Source organism: Stenella coeruleoalba (assembly GCF_951394435.1).
Source record: "Stenella coeruleoalba genome assembly, contig: scaffold_118, whole genome shotgun sequence".
In the NCBI taxonomy this organism is placed as follows: Eukaryota; Metazoa; Chordata; class Mammalia; order Artiodactyla; family Delphinidae; genus Stenella; species Stenella coeruleoalba.
The window spans coordinates 493,708-520,898 of NW_027646071.1; the positions used below are offsets into that span (position 1 = coordinate 493,708).

The 27,191-nt window shown below is 43.6% G+C and overlaps 1 long non-coding RNA gene across 45 annotated transcripts in view; it reads left to right on the top strand.

The window, feature by feature from the left end:
- The window catches only part of LOC307181360, a 968,012-nt gene that overhangs the window by 484,003 nt on the left and 456,818 nt on the right, over positions 1–27,191 (top strand). For 41 of the 45 annotated variants that reach the window (XR_013826546.1, XR_013826547.1, XR_013826567.1 and 38 more), the window contains 3 exons: positions 8,023–8,112; positions 15,922–15,999; positions 17,495–17,576. The exons of the other annotated variants lie outside the window; for them this stretch is intronic. This is a non-coding gene — a long non-coding RNA (uncharacterized lncRNA). The remainder of the gene's footprint in view (positions 1–8,022; positions 8,113–15,921; positions 16,000–17,494; positions 17,577–27,191) is intronic. 45 annotated transcript variants of the gene reach the window in all.

The window sequence follows — 27,191 nt, forward strand, 5'->3', positions numbered from 1 at the left end:
CAAGAATAAGTTGGTTTTCTAAATTTGAGACCCTGTTCTGTTCTGTAATTCAGTTCCTGTGTAGCCAAGTTTACATTCCGTGTATTACTGATATGTTATGATGTTTCTATTTCTGTGTGACTTACTTCAGATAGAATCATCATACCTGAATCCACTCATTGTGCTGCTAAGGGCCTGATGACACAGATTTCATTGCTGATTGATATTGCTTTGTAAGTGAATACCACAACTTCTTTATCCATTTTTCACTTTCTGCGATGTTGAACTTGTACTGTAAACGAGGTTCTTGTAAACAGAGCCGTTCCAAACTGGGGTGGCTGTGTCTTTTTGATTTTAATTTCCCTAAGCTATAGGACCATAAGTGGAAGTACCCTAGGCTCTGTTGCTTTGTTTTTTAGATGTTTCAGGAAACACCATACACTTCTCCCTAGTGTCTGTTGGCAATTTACATCCCGCCCATCAGCATAACAAGGCTCCCAGTTCTCAATGGCCTGTTGCCTTTCTGGATTTTACACTTTTTTCAGATGGCCCTTTTGACCGGGGGGAAGTGAGACTTCATTGTAGTGCAGATTTCCTTTGCAAGCTTGCTTGGTTGGCCAAAAAGGGCGTATGCGTTTTTTCCTGAATATATTCAGGAAAAAACGCATACGCCCTTTTTGGCCAAGTGCATCATTGTGGACGTTCTGCCTCTTTTCCTATGCTTTCAATGCAATTCCAGTCTACCTCCTGAAATCGGTTTCCTGCAATTCTGCCCCGCTTTCAAGTCCTCTTGGCAGCCTTACTTCAGTCTATTTTTGGACGATAGCTGTCATTTATAACTCTGCAGGTTTGTGAATTACAGTGCCCCTGAGCTCCTTTCTTCAACTTGCTTTCTTGTGACCTGGCCGCAACACCGCAGGATGGCTTCAGGCCCTAATCTGGTTCCAGCACGGCACGCTGAGCCTTTGGTTATTTCCTCTTCCTGGTGGGAAATGAGAGTTAAATTTGCCCGTCCAGACACCTCCAGCTAGTCTCTCATTGGTTCTCGCTATTCCTATTCATCTTCCGCAGAAATTGCAAACTGGGCAAACAGGAGGTTAAAGGCGCTGACTCTCCAAGTGGGGAGAGTGTTAGTAAAGCGTCTGGAATGTTGCACCCGAGTACCAGGGGAGGACAACTGAGACATATTTGAACACGTCTCCTGTTCACATGGTTGATCATACTTGGCTTCCACATGCATGTTTTAGCTGAAGGAAGAATACCTTAAACCTGGGTAGTTGAAACCCGTGGAATGGGTACCATGCAATATGACTTCAAAGGGTCTTCATTTGCTCACCGAACCCCTCCAATCCTATCACTGCTGCATTTATGCCCCTGTACACATGCTTGATTCTCTTTCGGAGACATAGCAATCCATAGGTTTTAAGATACTTACAAGTCAGGTACATTCTTAGGCATTTAATATGCGGTGTTGAGTCCATTTCGTTGAGCAAGGAGTAGCTCTTGTCTATTCCATATTTGGCTTAAGGAACTTTATCTGTGCTCATTTCAATCTCTGGTTTTATGCAGCACCCCAACTCACCTTTACCCTTAAGCAAGAATAAGTTGGTTTTCTAAATTTGAGACCATGTTCTGTTCTGTAATTCAGTTCCTGTGTAGCCAAGTTTACATTCCGTGTATTACTGATATCTTATGATGTTTCTTTTTCTGTGTGACTTATTTCAGTTAGAATCATCATACCTGAATCCACTCATTGTGCTGCTAAGGGCCTGATGACACAGATTTCATTGCTGAGTGATATTGCTTTGTAAGTAAATACCACAACTTCTTTATCCATTTTTCACTTTCTGCGATGTTGAACTTGTACTGTAAACGAGGTTCTTGTAAACAGAGCCGTTCCAAACTTTGGGGTGGCTGTGTCTTTTTGATTTTAATTTCCCTAAGCTATAGGACCATAAGTGGAAGTGCCCTTGGCTCTGTTGCTTTGTTTTTTAGATGTTTCAGGAAACACCATACACTTCTCCCGAGTGGTTGTTGGCAATTTACATCCCGCCCATCAGCATAACAAGGCTCCCAGTTCTCCATGGCCTGTCCTGCCTTTCTGGATTTTACACTTTTTTCAGATGGCCCTTTTGACCGGGGGGAAGTGAGACTTCATTGTAGTGCAGATTTCCTTTGCAAGCTTGCTTGGTTCGCCAAAAAGGGCGTATGCGTTTTTTCCTGAATATATTCAGGAAAAAATGCATACGCCCTTTTTGGCCAAGTGCATCATTGTGGACGTTCTGCCTCTTTTCCTATGCTTTCAATGCAATTCCAGTCTACCTCCTGAAATCGGTTTCCTGCAATTCTGCCCCGCTTTCAAGTCCTCTTGGCAGCCTTACTTCAGTCTATTTTTGGACGATAGCTGTCATTTATAACTCTGCAGGTTTGTGAATTACAGTGCCCCTGAGCTCCTTTCTTCAACTTGCTTTCTTGTGACCTGGCCGCAACATCGCAGGATGGCTTCAGGTCCTAATCTGGTTCCGGCACGGCACGCTGAGCCTTTGGTTATTTCCTCTTCCTGGTGGGAAATGAGAGTTAAATTTGCCCGTCCAGACACCTCCAGCTAGTCTCTCATTGGTTCTCGCTATTCCTGTTCATCTTCCGCAGAAATTGCAAACTGGGCCAAACAGGAGGTTAAAGGCGCTGACTCTCCAAGTGGGGAGAGTGTTAGTAAAGCGTCTGGAATGTTGCACCCGAGTACCAGGGGAGGAAAACTGACACATATTTGAACACGTCTCCCATTCACATGGTTGATCATACTTGGGTTCCACATGCATGTTTTAGCTGAAGGAAGAATACCTTAAACCTGGAGAGTTAAGACCCGTGTAATGGGCACCATGCAATATGACTTCAAAGGGTCTTCATTTGCTCACCGAACCTCTCCAATCCTATCACTGCTGCGTTTATGCCCCTGTACACATGCTTGATTCTCTTTCGGAGACATAGCAATCCATAGGTTTTAAGATACTTACTAGTCAGGTACATTCTTAGGCGTTTAATATGCGGTGTTGAGTCCATTTCGTTGAGCAAGGAGTAGCTCTTGTCTATTCCATATTTGACTTAAGGAACTTTATCTGTGCTCATTTCAATCTCTGGTTTTATGCAGCACCCCAACTCACCTTTACCCTTAAGCAAGCATAAGTTGGTTTTCTAAATTTGAGACCCTGTTCTGTTCTGTAATTCAGTTCCTGTGTAGCCAAGTTTACATTCCGTGTATTACTGATATCTTATGATGTTTCTATTTCTGTGTGACTTACTTCAGTTAGAATCATCATACCTGAATCCACTCATTGTGCTGCTAAGGGCCTGATGACACAGATTTCATTGCTGAGTGATATTGCTTTGTAAGTGAATACCACAACTTCTTTATCCATTTTTCACTTTCTGCGATGTTGAACTTGTACTGTAAACGAGGTTCTTGTAAACAGAGCCGTTCCAAACTTTGGGGTGGCTGTGTCTTTTTGATTTTAATTTCCCTAAGCTATAGGACCATAAGTGGAAGGGCCCTAGGCTCTGTTGCTTTGTTTTTTAGATGTTTCAGGAAACACCATACACTTCTCCCGAGTGGTTGTTGGCAATTTACATCCCGCCCATCAGCATAACAAGGCTCCCAGTTCTCCATGGCCTGTCCTGCCTTTCTGGATTTTACACTTTTTTCAGATGGCCCTTTTGACCGGGGGGAAGTGAGACTTCATTGTAGTGCAGATTTCCTTTGCAAGCTTGCTTGGTTGGCCAAAAAGGGCGTATGCGTTTTTTCCTGAATATATTCAGGAAAAAACGCATACGCACTTTTTGGCCAAGTGCATCATTGTGGACGTTCTGCCTCTTCTCCTATGCTTTCAATGCAATTCCAGTCTACCTCCTGAAATCGGTTTCCTGCAATTCTGCCCCGCTTTCAAGTCCTCTTGGCAGCCTTACTTCAGTGTATTTTTGGACGATAGCTGTCATTTATAACTCTGCAGGTTTGTGAATTACAGTGCCCCTGAGCTCCTTTCTTCAACTCGCTTTCTTGTGACCTGGCCGCAACACCGCAGGATGGCTTCAGGCCCTAATCTGGTTCCGGCCCGGCATGCTGAGCCTTTGGTTAATTCCTCTTCCTGGTGGGAAATGAGAGTTAAATTTGCAAGTCCAGACACCTCCAGCTAGCCTCTCATTGGTTCTCGCTATTCCTGTTCATCTTCCGCAGAAATTGCAAACTGGGCCAAACAGGAGGTTAAAGGGACTGACTCTCCAAGTGGGGGAGAGTGTTAGTAAAGCGTCTGGAATGTTGCACCCGAGTACCAGGGGAGGAAAACTGAGACATATTTGAACACGTCTCCCGATCACATGGTTGATCATACTCTAGGTTCCACATGCATGTTTTAGCTGAAGGAAGAATACCTTAAACCTGGGTAGTTGAAACCCGTGGAATGGGTACCATGCAATATGACTTCAAAGGGTCTTCATTTGCTCACCGAACCTCTCCAATCCTATCACTGCTGCGTTTATGCCCCTGTACACATGCTTGATTCTCTTTCAGAGACATAGCAATCCATAGGTTTTAAGATACTTACTAGTCAGGTACATTATTAGGCGTTTAATATGCGGTGTTGAGTCCATTTCGTTGAGCAAGGAGTAGCTCTTGTCTATTCCATATTTGTCTTAAGGAACTTTATCTGTGCTCATTTCAATCTCTGGTTTTATGCAGCACCGCAACTCACCTTTCCCCTTAAGCAAGCATAAGTTGGTTTTCTAAATTTGAGACCCTGTTCTGTTCTGTAATTCAGTTCCTGTGTAGCCAAGTTTACATTCCGTGTATTACTGATATCTTATGATGTTTCTTTTTCTGTGTGACTTATTTCAGTTAGAATCATCATACCTGAATCCACTCATTGTGCTGCTAAGGGCCTGATGACACAGATTTCATTGCTGAGTGATATTGCTTTGTAAGTAAATACCACAACTTCTTTATCCATTTTTCACTTTCTGCGATGTTGAACTTGTACTGTAAACGAGGTTCTTGTAAACAGAGCCGTTCCAAACTTTGGGGTGGCTGTGTCTTTTTGATTTTAATTTCCCTAAGCTATAGGACCATAAGTGGAAGTGCCCTAGGTTCTGTTGCTTTGTTTTTTAGATGTTTCAGGAAACACCATACACTTCTCCCGAGTGGTTGTTGGCAATTTACATCCCGCCCATCAGCATAACAAGGCTCCCAGTTCTCCATGGCCTGTCCTGCCTTTCTGGATTTTACACTTTTTTCAGATGGCCCTTTTGACCGGGGGGAAGTGAGACTTCATTGTAGTGCAGATTTCCTTTGCAAGCTTGCTTGGTTGGCCAAAAAGGGCGTATGCGTTTTTTCCTGAATATATTCAGGAAAAAACGCATACGCCCTTTTTGGCCAAGTGCATCATTGTGGACGTTCTGCCTCTTTTCCTATGCTTTCAATGCAATTCCAGTCTACCTCCTGAAATCGGTTTCCTGCAATTCTGCCCCGCTTTCAAGTCCTCTTGGCAGCCTTACTTCAGTCTATTTTTGGACGATAGCTGTCATTTATAACTCTGCAGGTTTGTGAATTACAGTGCCCCTGAGCTCCTTTCTTCAACTTGCTTTCTTGTGACCTGGCCGCAACACCGCAGGATGGCTTCAGGCCCTAATCTGGTTCCGGCATGGCACGCTGAGCCTTTGGTTATTTCCTCTTCCTGGTGGGAAATGAGAGTTAAATTTGCCCGTCCAGACACCTCCAGCTAGTCTCTCATTGGTTCTCGCTATTCCTGTTCATCTTCCGCAGAAATTGCAAACTGGGCCAAACAGGCGGTTAAAGGCGCTGACTCTCCAAGTGGGGAGAGTGTTAGTAAAGCGTCTGGAATGTTGCACCCGAGTACCAGGGGAGGAAAACTGAGACATATTTAAACACGTCTCCCATTCACATGGTTGATCATACTTGGGTTCCACATGCATGTTTTAGCTGAAGGAAGAATACCTTAAACCTGGAGAGTTAAGACCCGTGTAATGGGTACCATGCAATATGACTTCAAAGGGTCTTCATTTGCTCACCGAACCTCTCCAATCCTATCACTGCTGCATTTATGCCCCTGTACACATGCTTGATTCTCTTTCGGAGACATAGCAATCCATAGGTTTAAAGATACTTACAAGTCAGGTACATTCTTAGGCGTTTAATATGAGGTGTTGAGTCCATTTCGTTGAGCAAGGAGTAGCTCTTGTCTATTCCATATTTGGCTTAAGGAACTTTATCTGTGCTCATTTCAATCTCTGGTTTTATGCAGCACCCCAACTCACCTTTACCCTTAAGCAAGCATAAGTTGTTTTTCTAAATTTGAGACCCTGTTCTGTTCTGTAATTCAGTTCCTGTGTAGCCAAGTTTCCATTCCATGTATTACTGATATCTTATGATGTTTCTTTTTCTGTGTGACTTATTTCAGTTAGAATCATCATACCTGAATCCACTCATTGTGCTGCTAAGGACCTGATGACATAGATTTCATTGCTGAGTGATATTGCTTTGTAAGTGAATACCACAACTTCTTTATCCATTTTTCACTTTCTGCGATGTTGAACTTGTACTGTAAACGAGGTTCTTGTAAACAGAGCCGTTCCAAACTTTGGGGTGGCTGTGTCTTTTTGATTTTAATTTCCCTAAGCTATAGGACCATAAGTGGAAGTGCCCTAGGCTCTGTTGCTTTGTTTTTTAAATGTTTCAGGAAACACCATACACTTCTCCCAAGTGTCTGTTGGCAATTTACATCCCGCCCATCAGCATAACAAGGCTCCCAGTTCTCAATGGCCTGTTGCCTTTCTGGATTTTACACTTTTTTCAGATGGCCCTTTTGACCGGGGGGAAGTGAGACTTCATTGTAGTGCAGATTTCATTTGCAAGCTTGCTTGGTTGGCCAAAAAGGGCGTATGCGTTTTTTCCTGAATATATTCAGGAAAAAACGCATACGCCCTTTTTGGCCAAGTGCATCATTGTGGACGTTCTGCCTCTTTTCCTATGCTTTCAATGCAATTCCAGTCTACCTCCTGAAATTGGATTCCTGCAATTCTGCCCCGCTTTCAAGTCCTCTTGGCAGCCTTACTTCAGTGTATTTTTGGACGATAGCTGTCATTTATAACTCTGCAGGTTTGTGAATTACAGTGCCCCTGAGCTCCTTTCTTCAACTCGCTTTCTTGTGACCTGGCCGCAACACCGCAGGATGGCTTCAGGCCCTAATCTGGTTCCGGCCCGGCATGCTGAGCCTTTGGTTAATTCCTCTTCCTGGTGGGAAATGAGAGTTAAATTTGCAAGTCCAGACACCTCCAGCTAGCCTCTCATTGGTTCTCGCTATTCCTGTTCATCTTCCGCAGAAATTGCAAACTGGGCCAAACAGGAGGTTAAAGGGACTGACTCTCCAAGTGGGGGAGAGTGTTAGTAAAGTGTCTGGAATGTTGCACCCGAGTACCAGGGGAGGAAAACTGAGACATATTTGAACACGTCTCCCGATCACATGGTTGATCATACTCTAGGTTCCACATTCATGTTTTAGCTGAAGGAATCATACCTTAAACCTGGGTAGTTGAAACCCGTGGAATGGGTACCATGCAATATGACTTCAAAGGGTCTTCATTTGCTCACCGAACCTCTCCAATCCTATCACTGCTGCGTTTATGCCCCTGTACACAAGCTTGATTCTCTTTCGGAGACATAGCAATCCATAGGTTTTAAGATACTTACTAGTCAGGTACATTCTTAGGCGTTTAATATGGGGTGTTGAGTCCATTTCGTTGAGCAAGGAGTAGCTCTTGTCTATTCCATATTTGGCTTAAGGAACTTTATCTGTGCTCATTTCAATCTCTGGTTTTATGCAGCACCCCAACTCACCTTTACCCTTAAGCAAGCATAAGTTGGTTTTCTAAATTTGAGACCCTGTTCTGTTCTGTAATTCAGTTCCTGTGTAGCCAAGTTTCCATTCCGTGTATTACTGATATCTTATGATGTTTCTTTTTCTGTGTGACTTATTTCAGTTAGAATCATCGTACCTGAATCTACTCATTATGCTGCTACAGGCCTGATGACATAGATTTCATTGCTGAGTGATACTGCATTGTACGTATGTACCACAAATTCTTTATCCATTTTTCACTTTCTGCGATGTTGAACTTGTACTGTAAACGAGGTTCTTGTAAACAGAGCCGTTCCAAACTTTGGGGTGGCTGTGTCTTTTTGATTTTAATTTCCCTAAGCTATAGGACCATAAGTGGAAGTGCCCTAGGCTCTGTTGCTTTGTTTTTTAGATGTTTCAGGAAACACCATACACTTCTCCCAAGTGTCAGTTGGCAATTTACATCCCACCCATCAGCATAACAAGGCTCCCAGTTCTCCATGGCCTGTTGCCTTTCTGGATTTTACACTTTTTTCAGATGGCCCTTTTGACCGGGGGGAAGTGAGACTTCATTGTAGTGCAGATTTCCTTTGCAAGCTTGCTTGGTTGGCCAAAAAGGGCGTATGCGTTTTTTCCTGAATATATTCAGGAAAAAACGCATACGCCCTTTTTGGCCAAGTGCATCATTGTGGACGTTCTGCCTCTTTTCCTATGCTTTCAATGCAATTCCAGTCTACCTCCTGAAATCGGTTTCCTGCAATTCTGCCCCGCTTTCAAGTCCTCTTGGCAGCCTTACTTCAGTGTATTTTTGGACGATAGCTGTCATTTATAACTCTGCAGGATTGTGAATTACAGTGCCCCTGAGCTCCTTTCTACAACTTGCTTTCTTGTGACCTGGCCGCAACACCGCAGGATGGCTTCAGGCCCTAATCTGGTTCCGGCCTGGCATGCTGGCCTTTGGTTAATTCCTCTTCCTGGTGGGAAATGAGAGTTAAATTTGCCCGTCCAGACACCTCCAGCTAGCCTCTCATTGGTTCTCGCTATTCCTGTTCATCTTCCGCAGAAATTGCAAACTGGGCCAAACAGGAGGTTAAAGGGACTGACTCTCCAAGTGGGGAGAGTGTTAGTAAAGTGTCTGGAATGTTGCACCCGAGTACCAGGGGAGGAAAACTGAGACATATTTCAACACGTCTCCCGATCACATGGTTGATCATACTCTAGGTTCCACATGCATGTTTTAGCTGAAGGAAGAATACCTTAAACCTGGGTAGTTGAAACCCGTGGAATGGGTACCATGCAATATGACTTCAAAGGGTCTTCATTTGCTCACCGAACCTCTCCAATCCTATCACTGCTGCGTTTATGTCCCTGAACACATGCTTGATTCTCTTTCAGAGACATAGCAATCCATAGGTTTTAAGATACTTACTAGTCAGGTACATTATTAGGTGTTTAATATGCGGTGTTGAGTCCATTTCGTTGAGCAAGGAGTAGCTCTTCTCTATTCCATATTTGTCTTAAGGAACTTTATCTGTGCTCATTTCAATCTCTGGTTTTATGCAGCACCGCAACTCACCTTTCCCCTTAAGCAAGCATAAGTTGGTTTTCTAAATTTGAGACCCTGTTCTGTTCTGTAATTCAGTTTCTGTGTAGCCAAGTTTACATTCCGTGTATTACTGATATCTTATGATGTTTCTTTTTCTGTGTGACTTATTTCAGTTAGAATCATCATACCTGAATCCACTCATTGTGATGCTAAGGGCCTGATGACATAGATTTCATTGCTGAGTGATATTGCTTTGTAAGTAAATACCACAACTTCTTTATCCATTTTTCACTTTCTGCGATGTTGAACTTGTACTGTAAACGAGGTTCTTGTAAACAGAGGCGTCCCAAACTTTGGGGTGGCTGTGTCTTTTTGATTTTAATTTCCCTAAGCTATAGAACCATAAGTGGCAGTGCCGTAGGCTCTGTTGCTTTGTTTTTTAGATGTTTCAGGAAACACCATACACTTCTCCCAAGTGCCTGTTGGCAATTTACATCCCGCCCATCAGCATAACAAGGCTCCCAGTTCTCCATGGCCTGTCCTGCCTTTCTGGATTTTACACTTTTTTTCAGATGGCCCTTTTGACCGGGGAGAAGTGAGACTTCATTGTAGTGCAGATTTCCTTTGCAAGCTTGCTTGGTTGGCCAAAAAGGGCGTATGCGTTTTTTCCTGAATATATTCAGGAAAAAACGCATACGCCCTTTTTGGCCAAGTGCATCATTGTGGACGTTCTGCCTCTTTTCCTATGCTTTCAATGCAATTCCAGTCTACCTCCTGAAATCGGTTTCCTGCAATTCTGCCCCGCTTTCAAGTCCTCTTGGCAGCCTTACTTCAGTCTATTTTTGGACGATAGCTGTCATTTATAACTCTGCAGGTTTGTGAATTACAGTGCCCCTGAGCTCCTTTCTTCAACTTGCTTTCTTGTGACCTGGCCGCAACACCGCAGGATGGCTTCAGGCCCTAATCTGGTTCCGGCACGGCACGCTGAGCCTTTGGTTATTTCCTCTTCCTGGTGGGAAATGAGAGTTAAATTTGCCCGTCCAGACACCTCCAGCTAGTCTCTCATTGGTTCTCGCTATTCCTGTTCATCTTCCGCAGAAATTGCAAACTGGGCCAAACAGGAGGTTAAAGGCGCTGACTCTCCAAGTGGGGAGAGTGTTAGTAAAGCGTCTGGAATGTTGCACCCGAGTACCAGGGGAGGAAAACTGAGACATATTTGAACACGTCTCCCGTTCACATGGTTGATCATACTTGGGTTCCACATGCATGTTTTAGCTGAAGGAAGAATACCTTAAACCTGGAGAGTTGAGACCCGTGTAATGGGTACCATGCAATATGACTTCAAAGGGTCTTCATTTGCTCACCGAACCTCTCCAATCCTATCACTGCTGCGTTCATGCCCCTGTACTCATGCTTGATTCTCTTTCGGAGACATAGCAATCCATAGGTTTTACGATACTTACTAGTCAGGTACATTCTTAGGCATTTAATATGCGGTGTTGAGTCCATTTCGTTGAGCAAGGAGTAGCTCTTGTCTATTCCATATTTGACTTAAGGAACTTTATCTGTGCTCATTTCAATCTCTGGTTTTATGCAGCACCCCAACTCACCTTTACCCTTAAGCAAGCATAAATTGGTTTTCTAAATTTGAGACACTGTTCTGTTCTGTAATTCAGTTCCTGTGTAGCCAAGTTTACATTCCGTGTATTACTGATATGTTATGATGTTTCTTTTTCTGTGTGACTTATTTCAGTTAGAATCATCATACCTGAATCCACTCATTGTGATGCTAAGGGCCTGATGACATAGATTTCATTGCTGAGTGATACTGCATTGTACGTAAGTACCACAAGTTCTTTATCCATTTTTCACTTTCTGCGATGTTGAACTTGTACTGTAAACGAGGTTCTTGTAAACAGAGGCGTCCCAAACTTTGGGGTGGCTGTGTCTTTTTGATTTTAATTTCCCTAAGCTATAGAACCATAAGTGGCAGTGCCGTAGGCTCTGTTGCTTTGTTTTTTAGATGTTTCAGGAAACACCATACACTTCTCCCGAGTGTCTGTTGGCAATTTACATCCCGCCCATCAGCATAACAAGACTCCCAGTTCTCCATGGCCTGTCCTGCCTTTCTGGATTTTACACTTTTTTCAGATGGCCCTTTTGACCGGGGGGAAGTGAGACTTCATTGTAGTGCAGATTTCCTTTGCAAGCTTGCTTGGTTGGCCAAAAAGGGCATATGCGTTTTTTCCTGAATATATTCAGGAAAAAACGCATACGCCCTTTTTGGCCAAGTGCATCATTGTGGACGTTCTGCCTCTTTTCCTATGCTTTCAATGCAATTCCAGTCTACCTCCTGAAATCGGTTTCCTGCAATTCTGCCCCGCTTTCAAGTCCTCTTGGCAGCCTTACTTCAGTCTATTTTTGGATGATAGCTGTCATTTATAACTCTGCAGGTTTGTGAATTACAGTGCCCCTGAGCTCCTTTCTTCAACTTGCTTTCTTGTGACCTGGCCGCAACACCGCAGGATGGCTTCAGGCCCTAATCTGGTTCCGGCACGGCACGCTGAGCCTTTGGTTATTTCCTCTTCCTGGTCGGAAATGAGAGTTAAATTTGCCCGTCCAGACACCTCCAGCTAGTCTCTCATTGGTTCTCGCTATTCCTGTTCATCTTCCGCAGAAATTGCAAACTGGGCCAAACAGGAGGTTAAAGGCGCTGACTCTCCAAGTGGGGAGAGTGTTAGTAAAGCGTCTGGAATGTTGCACCCCAGTACCAGGGGAGGAAAACTGAGACATATTTGAACACGTCTCCCGTTCACATGTTTGATCATACTTGGGTTCCACATGCATGTTTTAGCTGAAGGAAGAATAGCTTAAACCTGGAGAGTTAAGACCCGTGTAATGGGTACCATGCAATATGACTTCAAAGGGTCTTCATTTGCTCACCGAACCTCTCCAATCCTATCACTGCTGCGTTTATGCCCCTGTACACATGCTTGATTCTCTTTCAGAGACATAGCAATCCATAGGTTTTAAGATACTTACTAGTCAGGTACATTCTTAGGCGTTTAATATGCGGTGTTGAGTCCATTTCGTTGAGCAAGGAGTAGCTCTTGTCTATTCCATATTTGACTTAAGGAACTTTATCTGTGCTCATTTCAATCTCTGGTTTTATGCAGCACCCCAACTCACCTTTACCCTTAAGCAAGCATAAGTTGGTTTTCTAAATTTGAGACCCTGTTCTGTTCTGTAATTCAGTTCCTGTGTAACCAAGTTTACATTCCGTGTATTACTGATATCTTATGATGTTTCTTTTTCTGTGTGACTTACTTCAGTTAGAATCATCATACCTGAATCCACTCATTGTGCTGCTAAGGGCCTGATGACACAGATTTCATTGCTGAGTGATATTGCTTTGTAAGTAAATACCACAACTTCTTTATCCATTTTTCACTTTCTGCGATGTTGAACTTGTACTGTAAACGAGGTTCTTGTAAACAGAGCCGTTCCAAACTTTGGGGTGGCTGTGTCTTTTTGATTTTAATTTCCCTAAGCTATAGGACCATAAGTGGAAGTGCCGTAGGCTCTGTTGCTTTGTTTTTTAGATGTTTCAGGAAACACCATACATTTCTCCCGAGTGCCTCTTGGCAATTTACATCCCGCCCATCAGCATAACAAGGCTCCCAGTTCTCCATGGCCTGTCCTGCCTTTCTGGATTTTACACTTTTTTCAGATGGCCCTTTTGACCGGGGGGAAGTGAGACTTCATTGTAGTGCAGATTTCCTTTGCAAGCTTGCTTGGTTGGCCAAAAAGGGCGTATGCGATTTTTCCTGAATATATTCAGGAAAAAACGCATACGCCCTTTTTGGCCAAGTGCATCATTGTGGACGTTCTGCCTCTTTTCCTATGCTTTCAATGCAATTCCAGTCTACCTCCTGAAATCGGTTTCCTGCAATTCTGCCCCGCTTTCAAGTCCTCTTGGCAGCCTTACTTCAGTCTATTTTTGGACGATAGCTGTCATTTATAACTCTGCAGGTTTGTGAATTACAGTGCCCCTGAGCTCCTTTCTTCAACTTGCTTTCTTGTGACCTGGCCGCAACACCGCAGGATGGCTTCAGGTCCTAATCTTTTTCCGCAACGGCACGCTGAGCCTTTGGTTATTTGCTCTTCCTGGTGGGAAATGAGAGTTAAATTTGCCCGTCCAGACACCTCCAGCTAGTCTCTCATTGGTTCTCGCTATTCCTGTTCATCTTCCGCAGAAATTGCAAACTGGGCCAAACAGGAGGTTAAAGGGACTGACTCTCCAAGTGGGGAGAGTGTTAGTAAAGCGTCTGGAATGTTGCACCCGAGTACCAGGGGAGGAAAACTGAGACATATTTGAACACGTCTCCTGATCACATGGTTGATCATACTTGGGTTCCACATGCATGTTTTAGCTGAAGGAAGAATACCTTAAACCTGGGTAGTTGAAACCCGTGGAATGGGTACCATGCAATATGACTTCAAAGGGTCTTCATTTGCTCACCGAACCTCTCCAATCCTATCACTGCTGCGTTTATGCCCCTGTACACATGCTTGATTCTCTTTCGGAGACATAGCAATCCATAGGTTTTAAGATACTTACTAGTCAGGTACATTCTCAGGCGTTTAATATGGGGTGTTGAGTCCATTTCGTTGAGCAAGGAGTAGCTCTTGTCTATTCCATATTTGACTTAAGGAACTTTATCTGTGCTCATTTCAATCTCTGGTTTTATGCAGCACCCCAACTCACCTTTACCCTTAAGCAAGCATAAGTTGGTTTTCTAAATTTGAGACTCTGTTCTGTTCTGTAATTCAGTTCCTGTGTAGCCAAGTTTACATTCCGTGTATTACTGATATCTTATGATGTTTCTTTTTCTGTGTGACTTATTTCAGTTAGAATCATCATACCTGAATCCACTCATTGTGCTGCTAAGGGCCTGATGACATAGATTTCATTGCTGAGTGATATTGCTTTGTAAGTAAATACCACAACTTCTTTATCCATTTTTCACTTTCTGCGATGTTGAACTTGTACTGTAAACGAGGTTCTTGTAAACAGAGGCGTCCCAAACTTTGGGGTGGCTGTGTCTTTTTGATTTTAATTTCCCTAAGCTATAGAACCATAAGTGGCAGTGCCCTAGGCTCTGTTGCTTTGTTTTTTAGATGTTTCAGGAAACACCATACACTTCTCCCGAGTGTCTGTTGGCAATTTACATCCCGCCCATCAGCATAACAAGGCTCCCAGTTCTCCATGGCCTGTCCTGCCTTTCTGGATTTTACACTTTTTTTCAGATGGCCCTTTTGACCGGGGAGAAGTGAGACTTCATTGTAGTGCAGATTTCCTTTGCAAGCTTGCTTGGTTGGCCAAAAAGGGCGTATGCGTTTTTTCCTGAATATATTCAGGAAAAAACGCATACGCCCTTTTTGGCCAAGTGCATCATTGTGGACGTTCTGCCTCTTTTCCTATGCTTTCAATGCAATTCCAGTCTACCTCCTGAAATCGGTTTCCTGCAATTCTGCCCCGCTTTCAAGTCCTCTTGGCAGCCTTACTTCAGTCTATTTTTGGACGATAGCTGTCATTTATAACTCTGCAGGTTTGTGAATTACAGTGCCCCTGAGCTCCTTTCTTCAACTTGCTTTCTTGTGACCTGGCCGCAACACCGCAGGATGGCTTCAGGCCCTAATCTGGTTCCGGCACGGCACGCTGAGCCTTTGGTTATTTCCTCTTCCTGGTGGGAAATCAGAGTTAAATTTGCCCGTCCAGACACCTCCAGCTAGTCTCTCATTGGTTCTCGCTATTCCTGTTCATCTTCCGCAGAAATTGCAAACTGGGCCAAACAGGAGGTTAAAGGCGCTGACTCTCCAAGTGGGGAGAGTGTTAGTAAAGCGTCTGGAATGTTGCACCCGAGTACCAGGGGAGGAAAACTGAGACATATTTGAACACATCTCCCGTTCACATGGTTGATCATACTTGGGTTCCACATGCATGTTTTAGCTGAAGGAAGAATACCTTAAACCTGGAGAGTTGAGACCCGTGTAATGGGTACCATGCAATATGACTTCAAAGGGTCTTCATTTGCTCACCGAACCTCTCCAATCCTATCACTGCTGCGTTTATGCCCCTGTACTCATGCTTGATTCTCTTTCGGAGACATAGCAATCCATAGGTTTTACGATACTTACTAGTCAGGTACATTCTTAGGCATTTAATATGCGGTGTTGAGTCCATTTCGTTGAGCAAGGAGTAGCTCTTGTCTATTCCATATTTGACTTAAGGAACTTTATCTGTGCTCATTTCAATCTCTGGTTTTATGCAGCACCCCAACTCACCTTTACCCTTAAGCAAGCATAAGTTGGTTTTCTAAATTTGAGACCCTGTTCTGTTCTGTAATTCAGTTCCTGTGTAGCCAAGTTTACATTCCGTGTATTACTGATATGTTATGATGTTTCTTTTTCTGTGTGACTTATTTCACTTAGAATCATCATACCTGAATCCACTCATTGTGCTGCTAAGGGCCTGATGACACAGATTTCATTGCTGATTGATATTGCTTTGTAAGTGAATACCACAACTTCTTTATCCATTTTTCACTTTCTGCGATGTTGAACTTGTACTGTAAACGAGGTTCTTGTAAACAGAGCCGTTCCAAACTTTGGGGTGGCTGTGTCTTTTTGATTTTAATTTCCCTAAGCTATAGGACCATAAGTGGAAGTACCCTAGGCTCTGTTGCTTTGTTTTTTAGATGTTTCAGGAAACACCATACACTTCTCCCAAGTGTCTGTTGGCAATTTACATCCCGCCCATCAGCATAACAAGGCTCCCAGTTCTCAATGGCCTGTTGCCTTTCTGGATTTTACACTTTTTTCAGATGGCCCTTTTGACCGGGGGGAAGTGAGACTTCATTGTAGTGCAGATTTCCTTTGCAAGCTTGCTTGGTTGGCCAAAAAGGGCGTATGCGTTTTTTCCTGAATATATTCAGGAAAAAACGCATACGCCCTTTTTGGCCAAGTGCATCATTGTGGACGTTCTGCCTCTTTTCCTATGCTTTCAATGCAATTCCAGTCTACCTCCTGAAATCGGTTTCCTGCAATTCTGCCCCGCTTTCAAGTCCTCTTGGCAGCCTTACTTCAGTCTAGTTTTGGACGATAGCTGTCATTTATAACTCTGCAGGTTTGTGAATTACAGTGCCCCTGAGCTCCTTTCTTCAACTTGCTTTCTTGTGACCTGGCCGCAACACCGCAGGATGGCTTCAGGCCCTAATCTGGTTCCAGCACGGCATGCTGAGCCTTTGGTTATTTCCTCTTCCTGGTGGGAAATGAGAGTTAAATTTGCCCGTCCAGACACCTCCAGCTAGTCTCTCATTGGTTCTCGCTATTCCTGTTCATCTTCCGCAGAAATTGCAAACTGGGCCAAACAGGAGGTTAAAGGCGCTGACTCTCCAAGTGGGGAGAGTGTTAGTAAAGCGTCTGGAATGTTGCACCCGAGTACCAGGGGAGGAAAACTGAGACATATTTGAACACGTCTCCCGTTCACATGGTTGATCATACTTGGCTTCCACATGCATGTTTTAGCTGAAGGAAGAATACCTTAAACCTGGGTAGTTGAAACCCGTGGAATGGTTACCATGCAATATGACTTCAAAGGGTCTTCATTTGCTCACCGAACCTCTCCAATCCTATCACTGCTGCGTTTATGCCCCTGTACACATGCTTGATTCTCTTTCGGAGACATAGCAATCCATAGGTTTTACGATACTTACTAGTCAGGTACATTCTTAGGCGTTTAATATGGGGTGTTGAGTCCATTTCGTTGAGCAAGGAGTAGCTCTTGTCTATTCCATATTTGACTTAAGGAACTTTATCTGTGCTCATTTCAATCTCTGGTTTTATGCAGCACCCCAACTCACCTTTACCCTTAAGCAAGCATAAGTTGGTTTTCTAAATTTGAGACCCTGTTCTGTTCTGTAATTCAGTTCCTGTGTAGCCAAGTTTACATTCCGTGTATTACTGATATCTTATGATGTTTCTTTTTCTGTGTGACTTATTTCAGTTAGAATCATCATACCTGAATCCACTCATTGTGATGCTAAGGGCCTGATGACATAGATTTCATTGCTGAGTGATATTGCTTTGTAAGTAAATACCACAACTTCTTTATCCATTTTTCACTTTCTGTGATGTTGAACTTGTACTGTAAACGAGGTTCTTGTAAACAGAGGCGTCCCAAACTTTGGGGTGTCTGTGTCTTTTTGATTTTAATTTCCCTAAGCTATAGAACCATAAGTGGCAGTGCCTTAGGCTCTGTTGCTTTGTTTTTTAGATGTTTCAGGAAACACCATACACTTCTCCCGAGTGTCTGTTGGCAATTTACATCCCGCCCATCAGCATAACAAGGCTCCCAGTTCTCCATGGCCTGTCCTGCCTTTCTGGATTTTACACTTTTTTTCAGATGGCCCTTTTGACCGGGGAGAAGTGAGACTTCATTGTAGTGCAGATTTCCTTTGCAAGCTTGCTTGGTTGGCCAAAAAGGGCGTATGCGTTTTTTCCTGAATATATTCAGGAAAAAACGCATACGCCCTTTTTGGCCAAGTGCATCATTGTGGACGTTCTGCCTCTTTTCCTATGCTTTCAATGCAATTCCAGTCTACCTCCTGAAATCGGTTTCCTGCAATTCTGCCCCGCTTTCAAGTCCTCTTGGCAGCCTTACTTCAGTCTATTTTTGGACGATAGCTGTCATTTATAACTCTGCAGGTTTGTGAATTACAGTGCCCCTGAGCTCCTTTCTTCAACTTGCTTTCTTGTGACCTGGCCGCAACACCACAGGATGGCTTCAGGCCCTAATCTGGTTCCGGCACGGCACGCTGAGCCTTTGGTTATTTCCTCTTCCTGGTGGGAAATGAGAGTTAAATTTGCCCGTCCAGACACCTCCAGCTAGTCTCTCATTGGTTCTCGCTATTCCTGTTCATCTTCCGCAGAAATTGCAAACTGGGCCAAACAGGAGGTTAAAGGCGCTGACTCTCCAAGTGGGGAGAGTGTTAGTAAAGCGTCTGGAATGTTGCACCCGAGTACCAGGGGAGGAAAACTGAGACATATTTGAACACATCTCCCATTCACATGGTTGATCATACTTGGGTTCCACATGCATGTTTTAGCTGAAGGAAGAATACCTTAAACCTGGAGAGTTGAGACCCGTGTAATGGGTACCATGCAATATGACTTCAAAGGGTCTTCATTTGCTCACCGAACCTCTCCAATCCTATCACTGCTGCGTTTATGCCCCTGTACTCATGCTTGATTCTCTTTCGGAGACATAGCAATCCATAGGTTTTACGATACTTACTAGTCAGGTACATTCTTAGGCATTTAATATGCGGTGTTGAGTCCATTTCGTTGAGCAAGGAGTAGCTCTTGTCTATTCCATATTTGACTTAAGGAACTTTATCTGTGCTCATTTCAATCTCTGGTTTTATGCAGCACCCCAACTCACCTTTACCCTTAAGCAAGAATAAGTTGGTTTTCTAAATTTGAGACCCTGTTCTGTTCTGTAATTCAGTTCCTGTGTAGCCAAGTTTACATTCCGTGTATTACTGATATGTTATGATGTTTCTATTTCTGTGTGACTTACTTCAGATAGAATCATCATACCTGAATCCACTCATTGTGCTGCTAAGGGCCTGATGACACAGATTTCATTGCTGATTGATATTGCTTTGTAAGTGAATACCACAACTTCTTTATCCATTTTTCACTTTCTGCGATGTTGAACTTGTACTGTAAACGAGGTTCTTGTAAACAGAGCCGTTCCAAACTGGGGTGGCTGTGTCTTTTTGATTTTAATTTCCCTAAGCTATAGGACCATAAGTGGAAGTACCCTAGGCTCTGTTGCTTTGTTTTTTAGATGTTTCAGGAAACACCATACACTTCTCCCTAGTGTCTGTTGGCAATTTACATCCCGCCCATCAGCATAACAAGGCTCCCAGTTCTCAATGGCCTGTTGCCTTTCTGGATTTTACACTTTTTTCAGATGGCCCTTTTGACCGGGGGGAAGTGAGACTTCATTGTAGTGCAGATTTCCTTTGCAAGCTTGCTTGGTTGGCCAAAAAGTGCGTATGCGTTTTTTCCTGAATATATTCAGGAAAAAACGCATACGCCCTTTTTGGCCAAGTGCATCATTGTGGACGTTCTGCCTCTTTTCCTATGCTTTCAATGCAATTCCAGTCTACCTCCTGAAATCGGTTTCCTGCAATTCTGCCCCGCTTTCAAGTCCTCTTGGCAGCCTTACTTCAGTCTATTTTTGGACGATAGCTGTCATTTATAACTCTGCAGGTTTGTGAATTACAGTGCCCCTGAGCTCCTTTCTTCAACTTGCTTTCTTGTGACCTGGCCGCAACACCGCAGGATGGCTTCAGGCCCTAATCTGGTTCCAGCACGGCACGCTGAGCCTTTGGTTATTTCCTCTTCCTGGTGGGAAATGAGAGTTAAATTTGCCCGTCCAGACACCTCCAGCTAGTCTCTCATTGGTTCTCGCTATTCCTATTCATCTTCCGCAGAAATTGCAAACTGGGCAAACAGGAGGTTAAAGGCGCTGACTCTCCAAGTGGGGAGAGTGTTAGTAAAGCGTCTGGAATGTTGCACCCGAGTACCAGGGGAGGACAACTGAGACATATTTGAACACGTCTCCTGTTCACATGGTTGATCATACTTGGCTTCCACATGCATGTTTTAGCTGAAGGAAGAATACCTTAAACCTGGAGAGTTAAGACCCGTGTAATGGGCACCATGCAATATGACTTCAAAGGGTCTTCATTTGCTCACCGAACCTCTCCAATCCTATCACTGCTGCGTTTATGCCCCTGTACACATGCTTGATTCTCTTTCGGAGACATAGCAATCCATAGGTTTTAAGATACTTACTAGTCAGGTACATTCTTAGGCGTTTAATATGCGGTGTTGAGTCCATTTCGTTGAGCAAGGAGTAGCTCTTGTCTATTCCATATTTGACTTAAGGAACTTTATCTGTGCTCATTTCAATCTCTGGTTTTATGCAGCACCCCAACTCACCTTTACCCTTAAGCAAGCATAAGTTGGTTTTCTAAATTTGAGACCCTGTTCTGTTCTGTAATTCAGTTCCTGTGTAGCCAAGTTTACATTCCGTGTATTACTGATATCTTATGATGTTTCTATTTCTGTGTGACTTACTTCAGTTAGAATCATCATACCTGAATCCACTCATTGTGCTGCTAAGGGCCTGATGACACAGATTTCATTGCTGAGTGATATTGCTTTGTAAGTGAATACCACAACTTCTTTATCCATTTTTCACTTTCTGCGATGTTGAACTTGTACTGTAAACGAGGTTCTTGTAAACAGAGCCGTTCCAAACTTTGGGGTGGCTGTGTCTTTTTGATTTTAATTTCCCTAAGCTATAGGACCATAAGTGGAAGTGCCCTAGGCTCTGTTGCTTTGTTTTTTAGATGTTTCAGGAAACACCATACACTTCTCCCGAGTGGTTGTTGGCAATTTACATCCCGCCCATCAGCATAACAAGGCTCCCAGTTCTCCATGGCCTGTCCTGCCTTTCTGGATTTTACACTTTTTTCAGATGGCCCTTTTGACCGGGGGGAAGTGAGACTTCATTGTAGTGCAGATTTCCTTTGCAAGCTTGCTTGGTTGGCCAAAAAGTGCGTATGCGTTTTTTCCTGAATATATTCAGGAAAAAACGCATACGCACTTTTTGGCCAAGTGCATCATTGTGGACGTTCTGCCTCTTCTCCTATGCTTTCAATGCAATTCCAGTCTACCTCCTGAAATCGGTTTCCTGCAATTCTGCCCCGCTTTCAAGTCCTCTTGGCAGCCTTACTTCAGTGTATTTTTGGACGATAGCTGTCATTTATAACTCTGCAGGTTTGTGAATTACAGTGCCCCTGAGCTCCTTTCTTCAACTCGCTTTCTTGTGACCTGGCCGCAACACCGCAGGATGGCTTCAGGCCCTAATCTGGTTCCGGCCCGGCATGCTGAGCCTTTGGTTAATTCCTCTTCCTGGTGGGAAATGAGAGTTAAATTTGCAAGTCCAGACACCTCCAGCTAGCCTCTCATTGGTTCTCGCTATTCCTGTTCATCTTCCGCAGAAATTGCAAACTGGGCCAAACAGGAGGTTAAAGGGACTGACTCTCCAAGTGGGGGAGAGTGTTAGTAAAGCGTCTGGAATGTTGCACCCGAGTACCAGGGGAGGAAAACTGAGACATATTTGAACACGTCTCCCGATCACATGGTTGATCATACTCTAGGTTCCACATGCATGTTTTAGCTGAAGGAAGAATACCTTAAACCTGGGTAGTTGAAACCCGTGGAATGGGTACCATGCAATATGACTTCAAAGGGTCTTCATTTGCTCACCGAACCTCTCCAATCCTATCACTGCTGCGTTTATGCCCCTGTACACATGCTTGATTCTCTTTCAGAGACATAGCAATCCATAGGTTTTAAGATACTTACTAGTCAGGTACATTATTAGGCGTTTAATATGCGGTGTTGAGTCCATTTCGTTGAGCAAGGAGTAGCTCTTGTCTATTCCATATTTGTCTTAAGGAACTTTATCTGTGCTCATTTCAATCTCTGGTTTTATGCAGCACCGCAACTCACCTTTCCCCTTAAGCAAGCATAAGTTGGTTTTCTAAATTTGAGACCCTGTTCTGTTCTGTAATTCAGTTCCTGTGTAGCCAAGTTTACATTCCGTGTATTACTGATATCTTATGATGTTTCTTTTTCTGTGTGACTTATTTCAGTTAGAATCATCATACCTGAATCCACTCATTGTGCTGCTAAGGGCCTGATGACACAGATTTCATTGCTGAGTGATATTGCTTTGTAAGTAAATACCACAACTTCTTTATCCATTTTTCACTTTCTGCGATGTTGAACTTGTACTGTAAACGAGGTTCTTGTAAACAGAGCCGTTCCAAACTTTGGGGTGGCTGTGTCTTTTTGATTTTAATTTCCCTAAGCTATAGGACCATAAGTGGAAGTGCCCTAGGTTCTGTTGCTTTGTTTTTTAGATGTTTCAGGAAACACCATACACTTCTCCCGAGTGGTTGTTGGCAATTTACATCCCGCCCATCAGCATAACAAGGCTCCCAGTTCTCCATGGCCTGTCCTGCCTTTCTGGATTTTACACTTTTTTCAGATGGCCCTTTTGACCTGGGGGAAGTGAGACTTCATTGTAGTGCAGATTTCCTTTGCAAGCTTGCTTGGTTGGCCAAAAAGGGCGTATGCGTTTTTTCCTGAATATATTCAGGAAAAAACGCATACGCCCTTTTTGGCCAAGTGCATCATTGTGGACGTTCTGCCTCTTTTCCTATGCTTTCAATGCAATTCCAGTCTACCTCCTGAAATCGGTTTCCTGCAATTCTGCCCCGCTTTCAAGTCCTCTTGGCAGCCTTACTTCAGTCTATTTTTGGACGATAGCTGTCATTTATAACTCTGCAGGTTTGTGAATTACAGTGCCCCTGAGCTCCTTTCTTCAACTCGCTTTCTTTTGAGCTGGCCGCAACACCGCAGGATGGCTTCAGGCCCTAATCTGGTTCCGGTACGGCACGCTGAGCCTTTGGTTATTTCCTCTTCCTGGTGGGAAATGAGAGTTAAATTTGCCCGTCCAGACACCTCCAGCTAGCCTCTCATTGGTTCTCGCTATTCCTGTTCGTCTTCCACAGAAATTGCAAACTGGGCCAAACAGGAGGTTAAAGGGACTGACTCTCCAAGTGGGGAGAGTGTTAGTAAAGCGTCTGGAATGTTGCACCCGAGTACCAGGGGAGGAAAACTGAGACATATTTGAACACGTCTCCCGATCACATGGTTGATCATACTCTAGGTTCCACATGCATGTTTTAGCTGAAGGAAGAATACCTTAAACCTGGGTAGTTGAAACCCGTGGAATGGGTACCATGCAATATGACTTCAAAGGGTCTTCATTTGCTCACCGAACCTCTCCAATCCTATCACTGCTGCGTTTATGCCCCTGTACACATGCTTGATTCTCTTTCGGAGACATAGCAATCCATAGGTTTTAAGATACTTACTAGTCAGGTACATTCTTAGGCGTTTAATATGCGGTGTTGAGTCCATTTCGTTGAGCAAGGAGTAGCTCTTGTCTATTCCATATTTGACTTAAGGAACTTTATCTGTGCTCATTTCAATCTCTGGTTTTATGCAGCACCCCAACTCACCTTTACCCTTAAGCAAGCATAAGTTGGTTTTCTAAATTTGAGACCCTGTTCTGTTCTGTAATTCAGTTCCTGTGTAGCCAAGTTTACATTCCGTGTATTACTGATATCTTATGATGTTTCTTTTTCTGTGTGACTTATTTCAGTTAGAATCATCATACCTGAATCCACTCATTGTGCTGCTAAGGGCCTGATGACACAGATTTCATTGCTGAGTGATATTGCTTTGTAAGTAAATACCACAACTTCTTTATCCATTTTTCACTTTCTGCGATGTTGAACTTGTACTGTAAACGAGGTTCTTGTAAACAGAGCCGTTCCAAACTTTGGGGTGGCTGTGTCTTTTTGATTTTAATTTCCCTAAGCTATAGGACCATAAGTGGAAGTGCCCTAGGTTCTGTTGCTTTGTTTTTTAGATGTTTCAGGAAACACCATACACTTCTCCCGAGTGGTTGTTGGCAATTTACATCCCGCCCTTCAGCATAACAAGGCTCCCAGTTCTCCATGGCCTGTCCTGCCTTTCTGGATTTTACACTTTTTTCAGATGGCCCTTTTGACCGGGGGGAAGTGAGACTTCATTGTAGTGCAGATTTCCTTTGCAAGCTTGCTTGGTTGGCCAAAAAGGGCGTATGCGTTTTTTCCTGAATATATTCAGGAAAAAACGCATACGCCCTTTTTGGCCAAGTGCATCATTGTGGACGTTCTGCCTCTTTTCCTATGCTTTCAATGCAATTCCAGTCTACCTCCTGAAATCGGTTTCCTGCAATTCTGCCCCGATTTCAAGTCCTCTTGGCAGCCTTACTTCAGTCTATTTTTGGACGATAGCTGTCATTTATAACTCTGCAGGTTTGTGAATTACAGTGCCCCTGAGCTCCTTTCTTCAACTCGCTTTCTTTTGAGCTGGCCGCAACACCGCAGGATGGCTTCAGGCCCTAATCTGGTTCCGGTACGGCACGCTGAGCCTTTGGTTATTTCCTCTTCCTGGTGGGAAATGAGAGTTAAATTTGCCCGTCCAGACACCTCCAGCTAGCCTCTCATTGGTTCTCGCTATTCCTGTTCATCTTCCACAGAAATTGCAAACTGGGCCAAACAGGAGGTTAAATGGACTGATTGTCCAAGTGGGGAGAGTGTTAGTAAAGCGTCTGGAATGTTGCACCCGAGTACCAGGGGAGGAAAACTGAGACATATTTGAACACGTCTCCCGTTCACATGGTTGATCATACTTGGGTTCCACATGCATGTTTTAGCTGAAGGAAGAATACCTTAAACCTGGGTAGTTGAAACCCGTGGAATGGATACCATGCAATATGACTTCAAAGGGTATTCATTTGCTCACCGAACCTCTCCAATCCTATCACTGCTGCGTTTATGCCCCTGTACACATGCTTGATTCTCTTTCGGAGACATAGCAATCCATAGGTTTTAAGATACTTACAAGTCAGGTACATTCTTACGCGTTTAATATGCAGTGTTGAGTCCATTTCGTTGAGCAAGGAGTAGCTCTTGTCTATTCCATATTTGACTTAAGGAACTTTATCTGTGCTCATTTCAATCTCTGGTTTTATGCAGCACCCCAACTCACCTTTACCCTTAAGCAAGAATAAGTTGTTTTTCTAAATTTGAGACCCTGTTCTGTTCTGTAATTCAGTTCCTGTGTAGCCAAGTTTCCATTCCGTGTATTACTGATATCTTATGATGTTTCTTTTTCTGTGTGACTTATTTCAGTTAGAATCATCATACCTGAATCCACTCATTGTGCTGCTAAGGGCCTGATGACATAGATTTCATTGCTGAGTGATATTGCTTTGTAAGTGAATACCACAACTTCTTTATCCATTTTTCACTTTCTGCGATGTTGAACTTGTACTGTAAACGAGGTTCTTGTAAACAGAGCCGTTCCAAACTTTGGGGTGGCTGTGTCTTTTTGATTTTAATTTCCCTAAGCTATAGGACCATAAGTGGAAGTGCCCTAGGCTCTGTTGTTTTGTTTTTTAGATGTTTCAGGAAACACCATACACTTCTCCCAAGTGTCTGTTGGCAATTTACATCCCGCCCATCAGCATAACAAGGCTCCCAGTTCTCCATGGCCTGTTGCCTTTCTGGATTTTACACTTTTTTCAGATGGCCCTTTTGACCGGGGGGAAGTGAGACTTCATTGTAGTGCAGATTTCCTTTGCAAGCTTGCTTGGTTGGCCAAAAAGGGCGTATGCGTTTTTTCCTGAATATATTCAGGAAAAAACGCATACGCCCTTTTTGGCCAAGTGCATCATTGTGGACGTTCTGCCTCTTTTCCTATGCTTTCAATGCAATTCCAGTCTACCTCCTGAAATCGGTTTCCTGCAATTCTGCCCCGCTTTCAAGTCCTCTTGGCAGCCTTACTTCAGTGTATTTTTGGACGATAGCTGTCATTTATAACTCTGCAGGTTTGTGAATTACAGTGCCCCTGAGCTCCTTTCTTCAACTCGCTTTCTTGTGACCTGGCCGCAACACCGCAGGATGGCTTCAGGCCCTAATCTGGTTCCGGCCCGGCATGCTGAGCCTTTGGTTAATTCCTCTTCCTGGTGGGAAATGAGAGTTAAATTTGCCCGTCCAGACACCTCCAGCTAGCCTCTCATTGGTTCTCGCTATTCCTGTTCGTCTTCCGCAGAAATTGCAAACTGGGCCAAACAGGAGGTTAAAGGGACTGACTCTCCAAGTGGGGAGAGTGTTAGTAAAGCGTCTGGAATGTTGCACCCGAGTACCAGGGGAGGAAAACTGAGACATATTTGAACACGTCTCCCGATCACATGGTTGATCATACTCTAGGTTCCACATGCATGTTTTAGCTGAAGGAAGAATACCTTAAACCTGGGTAGTTGAAACCCGTGGAATGGGTACCATGCAATATGACTTCAAAGGGTCTTCATTTGCTCACCGAACCTCTCCAATCCTATCACTGCTGCGTTTATGCCCCTGTACACATGCTTGATTCTCTTTCAGAGACATAGCAATCCATAGGTTTTAAGATACTTACTAGTCAGGTACATTCTTAGGCGTTTAATATGGGGTGTTGAGTCCATTTCGTTGAGCAAGGAGTAGCTCTTGTCTATTCCATATTTGGCTTAAGGAACTTTATCTGTGCTCATTTCAATCTCTGGTTTTATGCAGCACCCCAACTCACCTTTACCCTTAAACAAGAATAAGTTGGTTTTCTAAATTTGGGACCCTGTTCTGTTCTATAATTCAGTTCCTGTGTAGCCAAGTTTACATTCCGTGTATTACTGATATCTTATGATGTTTCTTTTTCTGTGTGACTTATTTCAGTTAGAATCATCATACCTGAATCCACTCATTGTGCTGCTAAGGGCCTGATGACACAGATTTCATTGCTGAGTGATATTGCTTTGTAAGTAAATACCACAACTTCTTTATCCATTTTTCACTTTCTGCGATGTTGAACTTGTACTGTAAACGAGGTTCTTGTAAACAGAGCCGTTCCAAACTTTGGGGTGGCTGTGTCTTTTTGATTTTAATTTCCCTAAGCTATAG